This window comes from Cebus imitator, unplaced genomic scaffold, assembly GCF_001604975.1.
Source record: "Cebus imitator isolate Cc_AM_T3 unplaced genomic scaffold, Cebus_imitator-1.0 Scaffold612, whole genome shotgun sequence".
Lineage (NCBI taxonomy): Eukaryota > Metazoa > Chordata > Mammalia > Primates > Cebidae > Cebus > Cebus imitator.
Window position 1 is genome coordinate 908,712 of NW_016107927.1, and position 5,765 is coordinate 914,476.

Below are 5,765 nucleotides of genomic sequence, written 5' to 3' on the forward strand. Positions count from 1 at the left end.
AAGGAAATGCTTCTGTAAGATTAAAAGATTTGTTTTTTCAAACAACTAAACCAGAATTTATTCATTCAAATGAACATTATTCTTTTCCAAGTAATCACCTTGTTGAAAACATAAATGTATTTCAATGATGCTGCTATTAGTTAAAAATAACCTTTTAGTAGTTGCTTTAGAAATGACATCAGAGGCCAAGCATGGTGGCTCACGCATGTAATCCCAGCAATTTGGGAGGCTGAGGTGGGCGGATCACGAGGTCACGTCACCATCCTGGCCAATATGGTGAAACCCGTCTCTACTAGAAATACAAAAGTTAGCTGGGTGTGGTGGCACGCACTTGTAGTCCCAGCTACTTGGGAGGCTGATGCAGGAGAATTGCTTGAACCTGGGAGGCAGAGGTTGCAGTGAGCCAAGATCACGCCACTGCATTCCACCCTGGTGACAGAGTAAGACTTCATCTCAAAAAAAAAAAAAAAAGAAATAACATCAGACATAGCCAGAAGCATCACCAATCTTAGTACTTCTAAGTACTAAGTACTTCTAAGTAAGTACTATGTTGAAAATGGCAAAAGTCACTAAGAGCTAAATTTGGCAAATAAGATGGGTAAGCAAGTTGTAGAAAGTTAAGTTATGGGGGCTCATGTCTATAATTCCAGCACTTTGGAAGGCCAAAGATGGCAGATCGCTTGAGTCCAGGAGTTTGAGACCAGACTTGGCAACACAGGGAAACCTCGTCTCTATAAAAAATACAAAAATTAGCCAGGCATGGTGGCACATGTATAGTCCCAGCTACTCGGGAAGCTGAGGTGGGAGGATCACTTGAACCGAGAGGTGAAGGTTGCAGTGAGACGCAATCACACCATTGCACTCCAGCCTGGGTGACAAAGTGAGAACTTGACTCATAAAAAGAAAAAAAAAACCAGAATTATGTTTTAGATCAATTAAACAGGATCAGCAGAAAATAATAAAAATTTGCATTTATAGATTACTTTTTATATACCAGGCACTATATATACGAACTTATTTACCACTCAAAACAACTCTATAAGGCACATACTTTATTATCTACTTTTTACAAGTGAAACTGAGGTGCAGAGTAACTTGCTCAAGGTCACAAAACTGATTGAATGGAGAAGGTGAAATCTGAACCCACACAGTGTGCCTCCAGAGCCAACTCCTAAATCACTATGCTATAGACCACCACGAGGGGGGAAAAACTTTGTTTTTTTTGAGACGGAGTTTCGCTCTTGTTGCCCAGGCTGGAGTGCAATGGTGTGATCTTGGCTCACCGCAACCTCCGCCTCCTGGGTTCAAGTGATTCTCCTGTCTCAGTCTCCTGAGTAGCTGAGATTACAGGCATGCCACCATGCCCGGCTAATTTTGCATTTCTAGTAGGGATGGAGTTTCTTCATGTTGGTCAGGCTGGTCTCCAACTCCTGATTTCCGGTGATCCGCACACCTCAGATACTGTGCCTCCAGGACCAACTCCTAAATCACTATGCTACAGACCACAATAAGGGGGAAAAACCTTTTTGTGTGTGTGACCCTCCCAAAGTGCTAATTACAAAAATTAGCTGGGTGTGGTGGCACGCACTTGTAGTCTCAGCTACTCGGGAGGCTGAGGCAGGACAATTGCTTGAACCTGGGAGGCAGAGGTTGCAGTGAGCCAAGATCACGCCACTGCACTCCAGCCTGGTGACAGAGCAAGACTTCATCTCAAAAAAAAAAAAAAAGAAAGAAAGAAAGAAAGAAATAACATCAGCTATAGCCAGAAGCATCACCAATCTTAGTACTTGTCTGGTGTATAGTGAGTACAATGAGCCACAGCACCTGGCTGGAAAAAAACTTTTAATGAACAAATTCAATAAAACTAACTTTATAGCGTGACTGAAGCTGACTCTTAAGAGTAAACTACATATTGCCTTTATAGAACAACAGTTTCCCTGATGGCTTCCTCCCAAGATAACTGCAGTGGTTGTTTTAGCTTAATTTCTGTTGTGTTTGCTTAAGAAAAATCAGCCTTGGCCTGGCACAGTGGCTCACGCCTGTAATCCCAGCATTTTGGGAAGCCAAGGCAGGAGGACTGCTTAAGGCCAAGAGTTCAAGACCAGCCTGGGCAACATACTAAGATCGTTTATCTACAAAAAAAAAAGAAAATACAAAAATTAGCTGGATGTGGTGGTGTGAGACTCAGTCCTAGCTACCCAGGAGGGTGAGGTAGGAGGAGTGCTTGAGCTCAGCAGTTCGAGGCTAAAGTGAGCTATGATTATACCATTATACTCCAGCCTGGGCAGAGCCAGCCCCTGTCTCTAAAAAAAAAAAAAAAAAAAAAAACTCAGCCTTATTATTTTATAGGTGTACCTGTTGAGTACTTCCTCCCTAACTAAACGTAAATAATTGAATCCCATATAGCATTTGACACAAATTTTGACCTCTGGAGGCAGAAGACCTGGGTCAAATTCCAGCCCCATCACTTTGTACTTGGGTCACCTTGTACAAATTACTTAACCTTTCTAAATCTTTGTTTCCTCATTATAAAATTATGATGATGGTTAGCAATCTTATAGGGTAGTTTGGGGGACTAAAATAAAGCAGCATTAACACTCATGAACCAGACACTGTGCTCAGTACCTAAGATAGAGAAATAAAGAACACAGTTCCTGTTTTCAAGGAGCTAACATTTTAGTACGGGAGATAGAGAGCTAGCTTATGGTAGACAGCATTTACTAAGGTTCAATCTTATGCCAAAAGACTAGGAAAAAATATGCCAAGATGTTTATTCATAGTGTTAAATACTTTTATCTGTATATACTAAAATATTACACTGCTTGAAACTGGACCCCTTCCTGACACCTTGCACTAAAATTAACTCCAGATGGATGAAAGACTTAAACATAAGACCTAACACCATAAAAACCCTAGAAGAAAATCTAGGCAAAACCATTCAGGACATAGGCGTAGGCAAGGACTTCATGACCAAAACACCAAAAGCATTGACAACAAAAGCCAAAATAGACAAATGGGACCTAATCAAACTCCACAGCTTCTGCACAGCAAAAGAAACAGTCATTAGAGTGAATCGGCAACCAACAGAATGGGAAAAAATTTTTGCAGTTTACCCATCTGACAAAGGGCTGATATCCAGAATTTACAAAGAACTAAAACAGATTTACAAGAAAAAAACAAATAAGCCCATTCAAAAGTGGGCAAAGGATATGAACAGACACTTCACAAAAGAAGACATACATGAGGCCAACAAACATGAAAAAATGCTCATCATCACTGGTCATCAGAGAAATGCAAATCAAAACAACATTGAGATACCATCTCACGCCAGTTAGAATGGCGATCATCAAAAAATCTGGAGACAACAGATGCTGGAGAGGATGTGGAGAAATAGGAACACTTTTACACTGTTGGTGGAAGTGTAAATTAGTTCAACCATTGTGGAAGACAGTGTGGCGATTCCTCAAGGACCTAGAAATAGGAATTCCATTTGACCCAGCAATCCCATTACTGGGTATATATCCAAAGGATTATAAATCGTTCTACTATAAGGATACATGTACACATATGTTAATTGCAGCACTGTTTACAATAGCAAAGACGTGGAACCAACCCAAATGCCCATCGATGATAGACTGGACAGGGAAAATGTGGCACATATACATCATGGAATATTATGCAGCCATCAAAAACGATGAGTTAGTGTCCTTTGTAGGGACATGGATGAACCTGGAAACCATCATTCTCAGCAAACGGACAGAAGAGCAGAAGATCAAACGCCGCATGTTCTCACTCATAGGCAGGTGTTGAACAATGAGAACACATGGACACAGGGAGGGGAGCACTACACACTGGGGTCAGTTGGGGGGAAATAGGGGAGGGACAGTGGGGGGTGGGGAGCTGGGGAGAGATAGCAAGGGGAGAAATGCCAGATATAGGTGATGTGGAGGAAGGCAGCAAGTCACACTGCCACGTGTGTACCTATGCAACAATCTTGCATGTTTTTCACATGTATCCCAAAACCTAAAATGCAATAAAATAAATAAGTGGGAAAAAAAAAAGATATTACACTGCTTGGTATTTTCCCTTTCATGGATCTTCTAAATTGTGTACTATTAACACACATTACAGACTTGGATAACAGAGGAAAATTAAGTTTAAAATTAAAAAAGTATAAAACTTGGCACCTAATGGGTTAAATCTGAGGTCTCTGCCAATTAAAGTCCTCAAAGTTTTATATTTAAAACTTCAGAAATATATCTAAAATATGATGACTTTTTACCACCTCAAGAGTTATGAACCTTGCTCATACAAGCTATCAACTAGATTACAGTCATGTACTGGAAAATGACATTTAGATCAATGACCATATATACAATGGTGCTCCCTTAAGATTATAATACAATGTTTTTACTGTACCTTTTATATGTTTAGTTATGTTTAGATACACAAATACTTACCATGGGGTTACAACTGCCTGCAGTAATATGTAGCATACCGTACAGGTTTGTACCGTAAAGCAACAGGCCATACCATACAGCTTACGTGTATAGTAGGCTCTACCAGCTAGGTTTGTGTAAGTACACTCTATGTTGTTCAAATAACGAGGAAATCACCTGATGACCCATTTCTTAGAATGTATCCCAGTCATAATGCAACACCTGACTGTATTTTCTTAGCCTTCTATCAAGTCTCTTTGCTTCTACCCTTGAGCACGCAACATTTATATACAACAAAGCATCCGAAGAAGTCGAGATAACACTTCATTGCTCAAAATCCTCCACTGGCTTCAGTAGATGCAAAGACCTTCCAAAGGCCCTACAAGAACTGATCCCAGATCACACCTCTCTGATCTATTCATCTCTAACTGCTTTCCTCTGCTCACTAATTCTAGCCATAATGGGCTCCTAAATGCTCCTTGAACGAACCAAGCATATCTCTTGCTCTTTGTTCATTCTTATCCCAAATATCCACCTGGTTTGCTCATTTCTCTTCGAGTCTTTATTCGACTCTTGCTAAGACTTTTCCAGTCCAATTTGTCTAAAGATGTACCACCCTACTCAAGTGAAAGCTATCTTCCTTTATTTGCTTTATTTTTCTCCTTGCGCTATTAGTTAATATACTTACTTATTTGTCTCCTTTCCCTCACTCTGAAGGGGAAATATTTTCCTCTCTTCGCACCATTGACATATGTCCAGTGCATAGTCCAGCACAAGATAGATGTTCAATTATTATTCATTAAATTAATGAATAAAGAGCAATATTCTGCAGAGCTGGTAAAAGTTTGATCTCTGGAGGCAGAAGACCTGGGTCAAATTCCAGCCCCACTACATTGTACTTGGGTCCCAAATTACTTAAACTTTCTAAATTAGTTTACCCTTCTAAATCTTAGTTTCCTCATTATAAAATGATGATGGTATCAATCTTATCGGGTAGTTTGGGGGATTAAAATAAAGCAAGTTGAGCACAGTGCCTGGCAAATAATAAATGTTCAATAAATGTTATCTATTATAATGATAATAAACATTCCCAACTCCAAAATACCTCCAACCAAATAATCACATCATTTGTATTAATAGTATCCATTTTCTCAACAACAGTAGTTACTTTGCAAAATCATTGGATCTTCACATATCAGTTTAAAACAAAGTCAATACAGGCATAACTCATTTTATTGTACTTCATTTTATTGTGCTTTCTAGATATTGTCTTTTTTAAAACAAATTGAAGGTTTAACAAATTGAAGCAAGAATATCAGCATCATT